This window comes from Oryctolagus cuniculus, chromosome 20 (assembly GCF_964237555.1).
Source record: "Oryctolagus cuniculus chromosome 20, mOryCun1.1, whole genome shotgun sequence".
In the NCBI taxonomy this organism is placed as follows: Eukaryota; Metazoa; Chordata; class Mammalia; order Lagomorpha; family Leporidae; genus Oryctolagus; species Oryctolagus cuniculus.
In genome coordinates, this window is record NC_091451.1 from 18,044,114 (window position 1) to 18,059,765 (window position 15,652).

The 15,652-nt window shown below is 45.9% G+C and overlaps 1 protein-coding gene and 1 long non-coding RNA gene across 8 annotated transcripts in view; one reads left to right on the forward strand and one right to left on the reverse strand.

Annotated features, from left to right (window-relative positions):
• Positions 1-13,309, reverse strand: part of LOC103351694 (uncharacterized) — a 29,050-nt gene extending 15,741 nt beyond the window's left edge. Inside the window, exon 1 of the long non-coding RNA XR_519423.4 lies at positions 13,182-13,309. This is a non-coding gene — a long non-coding RNA (uncharacterized lncRNA). The remainder of the gene's footprint in view (positions 1-13,181) is intronic.
• RGS6 (regulator of G protein signaling 6) overlaps positions 12,934-15,652 on the forward strand; it is a 612,852-nt gene continuing 610,133 nt past the window's right edge. For 3 of the 7 annotated variants that reach the window (XM_008272115.4, XM_008272116.4, XM_051826038.2), the window contains exon 1: positions 13,798-14,307. The gene's annotated coding sequence lies outside the window, so the exon portion shown is untranslated. Of the gene's footprint in view, positions 13,617-13,797; positions 14,308-14,501; positions 14,631-14,918; positions 15,052-15,652 lie in introns of those variants that run through there. The other 4 variants (XM_051826035.2, XM_008272117.4, XM_051826036.2 and 1 more) reach the window with 4 other exon arrangements.

Sequence of the window (15,652 nt, forward strand, 5' to 3'; positions counted from 1 at the left end):
GTGATCTGAATGACCCACAGAGCTTGGTATAATGCTGATTTTTTTTTTTTTTTTTTTTTTTTAGCTCCCATCGCTGAAGTCTCTGACTCAGCAGATCTCTTACAGAGATGGGACAGTTGCCTTTTTAGCTTGAATAGCAACACGAGAAATTCACAGATGTATACATTTGTGTATTAAGTTTAATGGGTAGATAAGCAGGCAGTTAATACCTGAAATAACCTAATCAGCAATACCTAGCCAGGAGTGGTGCTATCTAAACCTCACATGTGTGTTGGGGATGGGACGAGTTTGCTAACTCAGCTGCTGCCTCCGCTGTTATCTTCAACATGGGAGGATTTGTTAAGTAGCATAGCAAAAAAATTTTCATTGGTGAAATGAGCAGGGCTCAAGATGGGTGGGTAAGGCATAGCACGCAGGTAGCCCAGCCCCAAACCATTTTATTCTCTGTAGACCCTATCGTCGCTCCAGGAAATTCTCCAAGGTCCATGGCTCTAAGTCCCATCTATTTTATACTTCTTGTCCTAATTTCTTCCAAAGTGCCCAATGAACATACAGCTTCTGTACTGATGGACCCAACAGGGCCCCAGACAAAATGCTTTTGTCTGGCACACCTGCTCTTTTTTTTTTCCACCTTGGTCAATGGCACTCTTCATTTACCAAGTTTTTAAGGTTGGAATCAACCATCACTCCCCTCTTTGTCTCACAATCCTCATCTAACCCAACAAGTTTGAACTGCAAAATTCTATCCTGAATTCAACCATTTCTCTTTGACTTTTTTAAAGATGAATTTGTTTATTTGAAAGGCAGAGTTGCAGAGAGAAAGATCTTCCATCTAATGGTTCACTCCCCAGATGGCTGCAAGGGCCTCAGCTGAGCTGATCCAAAACCAGGAGTTTGTTCTGGGTCTCCCACGTGGTGCAGGGACCCCAGAACTTGGGCCATTTTCTACTGCCTGCTGGATTGGAAGTGGAGCAGCCGGTACTTGAACCAGCACCCATATGGGATGCCAGCACTGCAGGCAGTGGCTTTACCTGTTACATCACAGCGCTGGCCCCTTCTCTATAATTTTTAAAAAAGATTTATCTGTTTGACAGGTAGCATGAGGGAGGAAGGGAGGGAGGGTGAGAGAGCACCAGATACCATCCACCTGCTGGTTCACTCCCTGCATCCCTGCAACAGCCGGGTGTGGACCAGGCCAAAGAAAGAAACTCCATGATCTCCTATACAAGAGGCAAGAGCCCAAGCCCTTGGGCCATCTTCTACCTTCCCAGGCACATGAGTAGGAAGCTGGATTGGAAGTGGAATAGCTGATGAACTGACCTGCACTCTGATACGGGATACAAGCATCCCAAGTGGCAGCTTTACTCAGTGCTCCACAATGTGGGCCCCACGGAGAGGGACCTTGCCCCAGACTGAGGTCCTAGTGCTCGGGCGTCTGTCCAGAGGCAGGTGCCTTAAGCACTGTGTCAACGGTGCTGGCTCACTTGAATTCCTGTTGCTGTAATCCCAAACACTGACATCTCTGGCCATCTTGGATTCCTGCAGTGGCCTCAGTCCTTGCTATCTACTTCCCTGTGGGCTCTCCTAAATGCAGAAATTACACTTGAAGCAATAAATAGGATTGTGTAGGTCTCTGGGTTACAGCAGTCTCCCTGACCCCAACAGATCTCCATAGCATTAAAATGGCCTCTAAAGTCTCCATCACGACCTAGGAGACCTTGAATGATCCCTAATGTGAGCATCTTGTGTGACCGTGGGATAGCCAACACTGAGAGGTGGACACAGATGCAGTACTGTTAACTAAGGACTTCTTTTGAGGTATCACCAGCTAGGCCGGCGCCGCGGCTCACTAGGCTAATCCTCTGCCTAGCGGCGCCGGCACACTGGGTTCTAGTCCCGGTTGGGGCGCCAGATTCTGTCCTGGTTGCCCCTCTTCCAGGCCAGCTCTCTGCTGTGGCCAGGGAGTGCAGTGGAGGATGGCCCAGGTGCTTGGGCCCTGCACCCCATGGGAGACCAGGAAAAGCACCTGGCTCCTGCCATCGGATCAGCGCGGTGCGCCCGCCGCGGCGGCCATTGTAGGGTGAACCAACGGCAAAGGAAGACCTTTCTCTCTGTCTCTCTCTCTCACTGTCCACTCTGCCTGTCAAAAAAAATAAATAAATAAAAAGAGGTATCACCAGCTTTCCTACTAGTGTCCTTTTTCTGTCTAGATCCCATCCAGCATTGCAGGATACAATCAGTCACCATGTTTCCTTACTGCGGTCTCTGTCAGTGTCTCAGTCTGATCATGGCGACCTCGGTGGCTTTAGACAGTACAGGCAAGGTGTTTTTTATGGACTATCCCATGCTCTGTTTGCCGCTGAGGTCAATGAGATAAGATGACAAAATGGAACCGAAACTCTCTAGTCCTGAAAAGGGAAAACAAAGCCCATTGACTTTCTCACTGGTGCTTACCTGCTGTGGGTTTCTGATCATACAATCAGACTGGGGAGTAGGGAGACTGGGAGACAAAGGACTGGTAACTAAGAAGCCTGTTCAGAGCCCCTCTCCAGAAACGCCCACCCAGCGTCATTGGCAGTACTTCTACACCATGACCGTAGACACGGAACTGCCTTGATTAGCTTACGCAGATCCACTTCTCTGAGTCACGGCTGTGCGTGGGAGAAAGTAAAGTAGGGTCAGGAACAGGAACCGGGTAGGGAACGCGCTGTTATGGAGCCTCTGTATTCTATAAATAGGCAAAGGTCAAATGAGGCATGGCCTCCTGGGGGTGCAGCATATCAGAAGTGTGACACTTTGCAAAACATGGGTAAGAAAATGGTAGTAGATGACTGAAATTACTTAGCGGAAAAGGGGAATGAACCGTTGGCACACGCAACATGGTGGATGAATCTCAAACATGCCAAGTAAGAGAAGCTTGACAGACGGCGTGCTGTGTGATTCTAAACGACCTTCTGGAAAAAGGCAAAGCCAACAGGGACAGAAAGCAGAGGGGTGTTCAGGAAGGACGGCAGGTGATCCGAGGCCACCATTCTACAGCTGAAAACATCAGACTTCTCCTGGGTTGCGGGCGACGGTGTGGCACGGGGTGGAATGACCAGCTGGGAAAACTTCATTTTCCCCACAGGTTGTAGTTCTGTTTTGAGGAACAGGGTCATCTGGCCAGGCTTTGGTTTGGGCAAATGAAACAAGTTTCTATTTTTTTATTAAAATTTTCATGGTCTATATATAAGGTACTTTTTGAGGTACAAATCTAAATGATTACATTTTCTGTCTAAGGCCAGAAAACAGAGGCTTGTTGGGAGCTGGGAGTAGAGGGAGTGATTCCATTCAAAGGGGAATGAGGGAAATTTTTTTTAATCTTTTGGCCGATACCTTCCTATTTCCATTTCTCCCTCTGGTAACCACCATTCTACTCTGTTGCTGTGAGTTTGAATTATTTTAGATTCCACATTTAAGAGATCATGCAGTATTGTCCTATCATGTTTGTCTTATTTCACTTAGCAGAATGTCCTCCGTTTCATTCACATTGACTTAAGTGACAGTACTTTCTTTTTAAAGGCTGAGTAATATTCCAGTGTGTGTTTGTCTCGATTTCTGGATTCATTCCTTGATGGATACTTCAGTTTCTGTGTCTTGGATATTGTGAGAAATGCTGTAGTGAATGTGAGAATGCAGATAGGTCTTCAATACACTGATTTGATTTCCTTTGGGATTACTGGGCCCTAGCATGTTTGCATTTTTAATTCTTGGAGGTGCCTCCATACTGTCTTCCCTAGTTGGCTGTACTAATTCATACTCCCACCAACAGTATACAAGAGTTCTCTCTGCTCTACCTTCTGGCCAGCACACTGGTTATATTTTACCTTTTTTCACAGAACCCAATATAGAAGTTGTGATGTAACACCCCATTGCAGTTTTTTGTTTTTTAATGATTTATTTATATGAAAGGTTGAGCTAGTGTTAGAGTGAGCTGCCATCCACTTGGTCACTCCTCAGATGCCTGCAACACTTGGGCTGGACCAGGTTGAAGCCAGGAGCCCAACAGTCCATCTGGTCCTCCCACATGGGTGGCAGTGTGCCATCACCTGAGGCCTCCCAGATGCTTCAGCAGGAAGCGGGATAGGGAGTGAGGTAGCTGGGACTGCAACTGCATCTACACTCGGATGCTGGAGTCCCATGACCGACTTAACCTGCATCACTATGCCTGCCCTCCTCATTGTGGTTTTGATTTGCATATACCTGATGAGGGATCCTAAGTACTTCTGCAAACACATGTTGTCCATCTGTTTGCTGTCATTTAAGAATTATCTGTACTTTTTTCCCATTTAAAAACTGGGTTGTTTTCTTGCTACTGAAGTGAGTTCTGTATCTTAGAAATTATCTGATGGACGGCTTAAATATTTTCTCTTATTTGGGCAGTTGTCTCTTTACCTTGTTCATGGTTTCCCTTGCAGTGCGGAAGCTTTTTGGCTTGACACAGTCCCACTTATTTATAGTTAATTTTATTGCCTGAGCTTTTGGGGTGATAACTTAAAAATCTTTGCCTGGACAAATGTCAAGGAGAATTTTCCCCATCTTTTTTTGGTGGGAGTTTCATGGTATTAGGTCTTAGATTTGTCTCTAATCCATTTGAAGTTGCTTTTTATGTTTAATATAAGATAAGGGTTCTGTCTGATTCTTTCACATGTGGATATCCAACTTTAACAACACTGATTTAAGAGACTATCTTTTCCCAATTGGGGTTTTTGGTACCCTTGTAAAAAATTGACTGTATGTATATTAAGTTGATTTCTGGGCCTTTTATGCCAGTTCTGTGGCTGTTTTCATGCCAGTACCATATTGTGTTGATTATTGAAGCTTATAAAAACCACATATAAAAATGAGTTGTTTCTTTACAACAACGATGATCTATCAGAAAGAAAAAACCTGGAAAAAAAATCCTATTTATTAAAGTGCCAAAAATGCATAGAAATTAACTTAACCAAAGGGATCAAAGATTGGCACACTGAAAACTACAGGACATTGATGAAAGTGAGGAAGGCATAAATAAAGGAATTGGAGGAATTAATATTGTTACAGTGTTCATATTACCCAAAGTGACCTACAGATGCAGCACAATCACTATGACTACTTGAACAGAAATAGAAAAATAAAATTCACAGGGAACCACAGAAGATCCTGGAGTGCCAAAGCAGTTTTGAGAAGGGAAAACAAAGTTGGAAGCATTACACTTCTTGATTGCAAATTAGATTTCAAATTTCATTTTTATGTTCCTTATAATATCAATGAGGAATTGGCAAACACAGAACTCAACAGAGGGCAGAGAGCTCCCTGGGAGCTGAGCTCTGGTTCTTAAATACCCACATCAGGTCTTAAATTAATTAAAATGTGGTTTTCCCTAAGATGAATGCTTTGGCATGTTAAACAGGGGGTATCATGCATTCAATTTTAGTACCTTTATATTTTTGGCTCCTTGAGGTCTAAGAGGACTGATTTTGGATTCAGGTTGTAACAGACACATAGAGATTCAATAAAGGATCCTTCCTGGATTTATTTCTCTACCTATTTCCCATGGTCCTGATTTGGCCAGGGAGTGCAGTGGAGGATGGCCCAAGTCCTTGGGCCCTGCACCCCATGGGAGACCAGGAGAAGTGCCTGGCTCCTGCCATCGGATCAGCGCGGTGCACCAGCCGTAGCGCACCGGCCGCGGCGGCCATTGGAGGGTGAACCAATGGCAAAGGAAGACCTTTCTCTCTGTCTCTCTCTCTCACTGTCCACTCTGCCTGTCAAAAAAAAAAAAATACAAAGCACTTAAATTCTTGGAAAAATGGAATTAAAGAAGAAGTTTGTTTGCCTTCAAAAACTGTTGACATCCCTGTGCAGTGTTTGAGAGGGATTTTCCACGAGGTTTCTGAAGACCTCCATCTAACCAGAACATGTATTTTCTTTGATTTTTGCCTTGTGTCAAATCCTCACCTAGAACCTTGGCTTTTATGAAGGCTGAAGTGCAGAGGAAACAGTTCTTAGCTCTTGAAGACTTCACTGGATGGTGAGGAAAAGAGTTTGAGGAAAGGCAGCAGCAACCACTGGATGTCACAAATGCACAGTTCTGGGGAGTAGGCCTCAAGGGACCTGAACTCATGACCTTATCCAACCCCACTGTCACACATGCACCACAAGCATCAACACTAACATTCTTTCTACCTTTGCCTGCCAATGCCGTTATTGAGAATAACTGCCAACTGCTTCCATTCTTCTATTCAATTTTCCACCTGGCTTGAGAGCTGTAGCACAATCAGTTCTATTACATGCTTTCCTGCAGCCCCTCGCTTGGCAATGAAGTAATCAAAAGATCCAAGCTTGTACCTATGAATGCACTTCATTTCATATCCAAGCTGCGTTTCAGGAAAGAGCCTGGTGTGCAGCACCCGCTTCATAGATAATCGACGAGGGAATCGATGAAACGTTGGTCTAGATCACATTCTCACAAATGGAAAGATAAAGATTGACTCAAACTTTCAGTACAGCTGTCAGTCAGCTGATTGTTTTATTTCTTTTTTTTTTTAAAAACTTTTATTTAATGAATATAAATTTCCAAAGTACGGCTTATGGATTACAATGGCTTCCCCCCCATAACTTCCCTCCCACCCGCAACCCTCCCCTTTCCCTCTCCCTCCCCCCTTCCATTCACATCAAGATTCATTTTCGATTCTCTTTATATACAGAAGATCAGTTTAGCATACATTAAGTAAAGATTTCAACAGTTTGCACCCACATAGAAACACAAAGTGAAAAATAGTGTTTGAGTACTAGTTATAGCATTAAATCACAATGTACAGCACATTAAGGACAGAGATCCTACATGAGGAGTAAGTGCACAGTGACTCCTGTTGTTTTCTTAACAATTTGACACTCTTGTTTATGGCATCAGTAATCTCCCTAGGCTCTTGTCATGAGTTGCCAAGGCTATGGAAGCCTTTTGAGTTCACCGACTCTGATCATATTTAGACAAGCTCGTAGTCAAAGTGGAAGTTCTCTCCTCCCTTCAGAGAAAGGTACCTCGACCTGTTCTTTTCACTGGGATCTCACTCGTGGAGATCTTTCATTTAGTTGTTTGTGTGTTTTTTTTTTTTTTTTTTTTTTTTTTTTTTTTTTTTTTTTTTTTTTTTTCCAGAGTGTCTTGGCTTTCCATGCCTGAAATACTCTCATGGGCTTTTCAGCCAGATCCGCATGCCTTAAGGGCTGATTCTGAGGCCAGAGTGCTGTTCAGGACATCTTCCATTCTATGGGTCTGCTGTGTATCTCGCATCCCATATTGGATCATTCTCTCCCTTTTTTATTCTATCAGCTAGTATTTGCAGACACTAGTCTTGTTTATGTGCTCCCTTTGACTCTTAGTCCTATCATTATGATCAATTGTGAATAGAAATTGATCACTTGGACTAGTGAGATGGCATTGGTACATGCCACCTTGATGGGATTGAATTGGAATCCCCTGGTATGTTTCTAACTCTACCATTTGAGGTAAGTCAGCTTGAGCAAGACATAACCAATCCTAACCATTATGTAATAGGACTGATGTAATAGGGTAATTTCGAGGATGAAGTATAATAATAGGATAGTTTTCATGGTGCTGGTCCACAGAACACTTACCCAATATGTCTGCCTTCTTATTAGGAGCTCACCTTGGTAACAGAGAGCGTTGGAGTCCATCAGTTTGGGGTAGGGACAATGTTAGTGTGTGCAGAGAGGGTTCATAAGATGCATTGTGGTGGGCTGACACTCATACAGATTTCTGGCATATCCCTTTCAGACAGCTGTCAGGTTTCAAGGGCGAGGGGACTCCCATGTAGTATCTAGAATGTGCCAGCACATTCTGGTGTGGTGGATCTGAGTAGGGAAGAGGCATTCTGCTGCAGTGGCAATGAGGGCACTGGCAGCACCATGGAGGTGGAATGCTGCAACAGAAAGCAGCACTAGGTTCTTTGGGTGGTGACAATGTGCTGGGCTCCAGACAGTGTGATCAAGACCCAGCATTCAAGAGTGACGTGGAAATAAGACCTAAACTAGAAGTTGAAAAGCACCCCCAAGAATCCTTCCTCATTTATCTTCCACCATAGCTAACTTGAGGCAGAAGGAGGGGTTTGGGTGGTGGGACCTGGGCCACAGAAAGACTATGTTGTTCCTGTTTCTTTTAATGTGGCTGTGCCTGCCCTAGGCTGGTGGTCTGCGTAACTCCTGTTGCTCCTAAATCTAGGAGTTACAAGCTGACAGTGGACCATGGAAGGTCAGACTGTTGCTATAGACCTGGACTCTCTGAAGTGAATGGCATGAAGTGTGATTGCCATATCCCTGCAGCCTGCTCCAGGGGCTTCTGCCCTCCCCATTGGAACTCTGATGTGACTTGTCCACTGAAGAATAAAGGATATTAAGTTACTAAGGCGCTAGCATGTCAAGCTCGCATGTTTTTTTGTTGAATTACTTTTTTTTTATCTTTTATTTAATGAATATAAATTTCCAAAGTACGACTCATGGGTTACAATGGCTTTCCCCCCCATACCGTCCCTCCCACCCACAACCCTCCCCTTTCCCACTCCCTCTCCCCTTCCATTCACATCAAGATTCACCAAGGACCTCAATAGACATTTTTCAAAAGAGGAAATCCAAATGGCCAACAGGCACATGAAAAAATGTTCAAGGTCATTAGCAATCAGGGAAACGCAAATCAAAACCACAATGAGGTTTCACCTCACCCCGGTTAGAATGGCTCACATACAGAAATCTACCAACAACAGATGCTGGCGAGGATGTGGGGAAAAAGGGACACTAACCCACTGTTGGTGGGAATGCAAACTGGTCAAGCCACTATGGAAATCAGTCTGGAGATTCCTCAGAAACCTGAATATAACCCTACAGTTCGACCCAGCCATCCCACTCCTTGGAATTTACCCAAAGGAGTTTAAATTGATAAAGAAAAAAGCGGTCTGTACCCTAATGTTTATTGCAGCACAATTCACAATAGCCAAGACCTGGAACCAACCTAAATGCCCATCAATGGTAGACTGGATAAAGAAATTATGGGATATGTATTCTTTAGAATACTATACCGCAGTAAGAAACAACGAAATCCAGTCATTTGCAACAAAATGGAGGAATCTGGAACACATCATGCTGAGTGAAGTAAGCCAGTCCCAAAGGGACAAATACCATATGTTCTCCCTGATCGGTGACAACTGACTGAACACCAAAAAGGAAACCTCCTGAAGTGAAATGGACACTATGAGAAATGGTGACTTGATCAGCATAGCCCTGACTGCTAATGGACAACTTAATACATTATCCCTCATAGTATTTTTTTTTGTCTGTTCTACTTAATATGACTGGTTTAATTCTGTAATTATCACACAGTTATTCTTAAGTGTTGAAAATTAACTGAAATGTGATCCCTGTTAAACATAAAAGTGGGAATAAGAGAGGGAAGAGATGTATAATTTGGGGCATGCTCGGGCTGACTTGCCCCAATTGGTAGAGTTGGAAACATACCAGGGGATTCCAATTCAATCCCATCAAGGTGGCATGTGCCAATGCCATCTCACTATTCCAAGTGATCAATTTCAGTTCACAATTGATCATAATGAAAGGACTAAGAGTCAAAGGGAGCACATAAACAAGTCTAGTATCTGCTAACACTAACCGATAGAATAAATAAAGGGGAGAGTGATCCAACATGGGAAGTGAGATACTCAGCAGACTCATAGAATGGCAGATGTCCTGAACAGCACTCTGGCCTCAGAATCAGCCCTAAAGGCACTCGGATCTGGCTGAAAAGCCCATGAGAGTATTTCAGGCATGGAAAGCCAAGATACTCTGGCAAAAAGATCTCTGTGAGTGAGATCCCAGTGGAAAGAACAGGTCTTCAAAGAGGGAGGTGCCTTTCTCTGAAGGGAGGAGAGAACCTCCACTTTGACTATGACCTTGTCTAAACAAGATAAGAGTCGGAGAACTCAAGGGGCTTCCATAGCCTTGGAAACTCATGACTGGTGCATAGGGAGATTACTGATGCCATAAACAGGAGTGTCAATTTGTAAAGTCAACAACAGGAGTCACTGTGCACTTACTCCTCATGTAGGATCTCTGTCCTTAATGTGCTGTACACTGAGGCTTAATGCTATAACGAGTACTCAAACAGTATATTTCACTTTGTGTTTCTATGGGGGTGCAAACGATTGAAATCTTTACTTAACGTACACTAAACTGATCTTCTATAAAAAAAAAAAAATTATCAATTCCCAACTTGACTCTCACTGGGATTAAACATGACAATAGGTCTGATCTGATTTCATCATCATTTAAAAAAAATCATCTATTATTTTTCACTTTATGTTTCTGTGTGGGAACAAACTGTTGAAATCCTTACTTAAGGTATACTAAGCTGATCTTCTGTATATTAAGATAATCGAAAATGAATCTTGATTGTTTTATTTCTAAAGTTAATTTGAAGCAGAGAGAGGGACAGGGCTCCCAGCCACTAGCTCACTTTCCAAGTGCCTACAACAGTGGAAGCTGGCCTGGGTTTTGGAAGCCTGGGGCTGGCAAGTCAGCGCAGGTCTCCGATCGGAGTGTCAGGAACCCAGATGCTTGAGTCGGCACTGCTGTCTCCCAGGCGCTGTCGGGAGGGTGGAGCCAGAGCCACGTTTTGAACCCAGTAATCCAATGTGGGACATGCGTATCTTAACTGCTAGGCTAAATGCCGGTCCTGTTAGTTAATGCTTAAAGGAAACTCATGGTGAATACTTTGGAAACATGAAGATACACACATATTCTTGGTAAGGAAAAAAATTTTTTAAATGTAAGATTACTTTACTTTGAAATCATTTTAAGTTACAAAAGTCAAAGAGCTCTCCTGTTGTCATCATTCAGTTGATCACATTTCTAAACCATCTGAAAGGTGTAAAGTGACACCCTGACACTGCTTCACAATTCAGTGTGTGTTGTTAAAAACAAGGACCTCTTCTAGGTGACAGGAACATAATCCCAACATTGGGAAAATAACATTGATCCAACTCGGTGAGTCTGTTAAAATCCATTGAAACTGTGATAATTATGCCATTGATACTCTTTCTTAGATTTCACTTAGGATCACCTATTGTATTTCCTTCCTTGTCTCCTTAGTCCCCTTTGATCTGGAACAATCCTGTCTATCATAGCCTGGATGTATGGGCCAGTTACTTGAATTGTCCTGAATTTGCATTTGCCTGGTGCTTCTTCATGACTTAAGTACTTATACATAAGATACAGTGTTCTTAGTATATCAGGAGGCAGTACAAGATTGACTTCTCTTGTTGCTGGATTTTAATTATGTAAAATTTTACTAATTAAGTTGGCATTTCCCAGGTATTACAGTTAAAATGTTAATAAGTATGCTGTATTAATGATTTAATGAGTATTTTTACGGATGTATTTTGAAACTGAATATCCTGTTCCTCATCAAACTTTTACCCACAAATTTTAGCATCCATTGATCATTCTGGCTTGAATGAATTTTAATGTGGTTGCCAAGTGGTGGTTTTCAAATTCTATCTTCCCTTCTTCATATATTACTACATTCTTCTACTGAGTTCCTTTCTCCTCTATGAGCATGAACTAATGTATTCCTATTTTACTTAAAGGTTTGTTATCTATTACTGTCTTTAATTATTTTGATTTCTTAAACTGTTTCAGATTTGGCCAGGAGGAACCCCTTCAAGCTGACTTTTACAACCCTTGGACATGCCTCCATAATTCTTTAAAGATTTATTTTATTTGAAAGGCAGGGTTACAGAGAGGCTGAGGCAGAGGGAGAGGGGGAGAGAGGGAGGGAGATGTTTTCCATCCTCTGGTCTACTCCCCAGATGGCCACAGCAGCTGGAGCTGACCAATCGGAAGCCAGGAGCTTCTTCCCAGTCTCCCACATGGGTGCAGAGGCCCAAGGACTTGGGCCAACTTCCCCTGCTTTCCCAAACCATAGCAGAGAACTGGATCAGAAGTGGAGACTTAAACCAGCACTCACATGGGATGCCAGCACTGCAGGCCAAGGCTTTACCTTCTACGCCACAGCGCCTGCCCCCTCCATAATTCTTTAAGAACAGTTGTTCCTTTGTGTCCCTGGTTCTGGAATGCCCTATGAATACCAGAATCCACGGACACACAAGTCTCTTATATAGTGTACCATTTGCATATAACATGCACGTCCTCCTGTGTACGTGGAAACCATCTCTTGATTACCTAGCATGCCCATTAAAATGTAAATTATATGTAGCTAGTCATTATAGTATAATTTTCAAGGGAATAATGACAATGATATTCTGTGCATATTCACAGAAGGAGGTTTTAAAATATTTTTGATCTGTGGTTCTATAAATTGACAGGCAGATAAGGAGGGTGGTTATATATTCTTAATTTTTTGCACAAAAAACTAATCTAGTTTGATCTACTACACCAAGGTTTTTTAGTTGAGAATGGTATTTAGAAGCCAAGGTTTTAGTGTGTGTGTTCATTGTGCTGGGGTGGTATTGACGTTAGGCTTTTGCACTGAATAGAACTAGGAGATAGATCAACATACTTAAACGTTTCTACCAGCTTCACTGTAAATTAAAAACTTTCACAATATTGGCTTTAAAAAAAATTAAAGTTGCTGGATTCACACAGATGAGGACTGTGCAGGTCACTCATCCTCAAAGGCATTTTGGTGGCTTCTTTTTCAAAATGCATTTATATGAAAGACAAAGTTGGAGAGTGCAATACAGAGAGAGAGTGGCCACCTGCTGGCTCACTCCCCAAGTGGCCACATGGGCCAGGGCTGGGCCAGGCTAAAGCCCGAAGTTTCTTCCAGGTCCACCACGTGGGTGCAGGAGCCCAAGCATTTGGGCCATCCTCCTGTGCTGCTTTCCCAGACGCATGAGCAGGGAGCTGGAGCGGAAGTGGAGTAGCCGAGACTCGAACTGGAGCCCAAATGGGAGGCTGGGGTGGCAGGCTGTGGCTTTACTGGTTATGCCACAATGCCAGCCCATCCATGGTTTTCTAGAGGCATAAAACCATACAGGACTAAATCTCTGCCTATTTCTAATGGCAGCTTCCTGAATCTTTAAACATTGAATTCCCAAACTCCCACGTTCAAGAAAGCCGTCAGTTCCACTTACCCTTTCTCCTTTCCCGGCTCCAGTGGTGTTTGTCTTTGTCTTGCCCCAAGGATATTTGCAGAGTTAATTTTTCTTGAAAGTTCTTTCATGGCAATAATCGGAGAACGCTCTCAGTAGAGCGTGTGGTGAAAATGTTGAATAAATAAGAGTGGTGCTGTTGGCAGCCGCACCGCTGACGGTCACCACGGCTCCTTTTAATTCAGAGGGCGCCAGCTGCACGTCAGCGAGGGAGTCTGACGCCCCCGGCACGGCGGCGGGGCCTGGGATCCACAGGATCCCTTTGGCGACGCTAAAGTTTCCGGGCGGGGTCAGCTTGAATCCACGCAAGGGGCCTCCGCCCGGTCAACTGGTCTGGCGTTTCTTCTGTAGCGGCTCAAGTACCAGGCATTGCCAGGTTTCTCCTCTGATCAGCGCCTCGGGCCGTGCTGGGAACAGGTGAGCCGGGTGGCCACGCCTTCGGGAAGCGCGCAGGTGCTCGGCCCCGCCCTGGCCGCCAGCCCCTCCCCTCGCTGCCCCGTGCCGGTCGGTGCCCAGGTGCCTGCGCTCAGGTGCGCGGGCGCGCGTGGCTGCAGCTCCGCTCGGCACCCGACAGCGGGCGCCGCTGCAGCAGCAGCTCGCGGGCGCTGGAGCTGAGCGACTTCGGGAGTTGGGGCAGCTCCTCGCGCTCGGCCCTGCCTCGGTGGAGACCGCTCCGCCCGGGGCTCCTAGTTCCCCCCAGCTGTGGGCGCCAAGGGGGCGCACCGACCTTGGAGCGCCCAGGCAGTCCTGAGGTGGGCGAGGGGCGAGCTGCCCGGAGCGTGGAGAGCCAGGCCGGCTCGGAGCGTGCTGGAGACTCCCCAAGCGCCCGGCGCCCTGGCACCATGAGACCCGCCGCGCCTCCTGGCCGGCCCCGGGCTTTGCTCTGCGCTCGCTGAGCCCCTGCCCTCACCTCTGCGGAAACTCGGAAAGAGGCGAGACGCTGGAGAGCGCCGCGGGAGACGGACTCGACTTCCCCTCTGCCCCAGGAGGCTGCTGGTCCCGGGTTCCCTGGGCTTGTGTAGCTTAATCATGAACCTGGCGCACGCTTGCCTGTAGGAGAAATTGAGACGCCGGAGGGAGAGTCGCGGCAATTGCTTGGGTTGCTAAGGTAATTGCAGTTGTGACAGAAATGGGCAAGACACGAGTGGGGGAAAGACGGCGTAGAACACCTCCCTCCGCCCTGTGTGTGGACACCAGCTCCTGAGGGTGGGCGCCTGTCCATCTCAGACGCGTGACAGGTGCCGCGCTGTGTGCGTCTGCGGTATGGGGCTGTGAGCTTACATAAGTGCCGGGGCAGGCTGGCGTGCCTGGACTCCTGTGGGATGGGTGCAGGTCGCCTGCCCGGGGGCAGGGGCCGTGCTCAGCCGCCGAGGCGGGAGCGCAGAGCCCAGGGGCTTTGAGCCTCGTGGTCTTGCGATTTCGTGAAAGCAGGTAGGGCTGCGTTGAACTCTAAAGCAGACGTGCGTTAACTTTTCTGTGCCTGCCACGCTGGCCCATTTGTGGTTGGGAAGGAAAGAAGGTGAGGAATCCCCGTGGTTGAGGCTGGTGACTTGGGGCCAGTGGTGGGAAAGGAAGCCGTAGGTGTAGGTGTCAGCCCAGGGAGGGCGGCAGTCGGCCCCTCCCACGGTGCCCAGGATGGCTGCAGAGACAGAAGTGAGCCAGAAAATTCAGTTTTGTATGGAGTGAAAGCTGGTGTGTCTCATTGCTTTTTTGAGAAATGCGGTGGAGTGGCAACCTTCTTTTCCCTTGCTGAGATAAACAGCAGTTTCTCTGCTATCGGAGATATTTTGGATCGTGTTGGCTTGGAATTGTTCCCTTGGTGTTTGTCATCACTTAGGGGCCAGATCTGTAGGTAAGTTCTAATCAACACTTTCTAGCAACCTCCAGGTAAAGCTACGGAAATAACCCAGCTTAGGTCAAAGCTAACTTTGGACACTGTCTGCAGAGTGGATGAGAGGTGGAAGGATAGGAAATGCACTTGAAGTGTCAGGTTCCTGCTGGAGGAGTTCCGTGTGTGTGTGTGTGTGTGTGTGTGTGTGCGTGCGCGCGCGCGTGCTGTCCACAGTGTTGGGCTGGGGGAACAGTTCGGTGCAGGTTCATAGGTCAGCAGCAAGGCTCCTCTGGGTCAGTGTTCATGGGCACAGGAGTGATTTATTTTTTTTTTTTTCTGGAGCCGGAGCTGCGCTGTTGGTGGGACTGTGTGTGAGCTGCGTATTCCTCATCCTCGTTTGTCATCACGAGCTTTGCGATGGCACTAGCCTGGGAAAGAAGGTAGACGATGGGGAGGTTAGACTGCTTGGAGAGAGAATTGTAAGCCAGAGCCCATGTGCTGAACAGGGAAAGCCAAGACTGTCGGTGACTTCTCCCTGAGTCCTCTGCTAGGACCAAGCTGAGTTGCTGCATGAACCGGTCATGTCCTGTGCTGTAAACTGTGCATGGCCCGTTCCCGATAC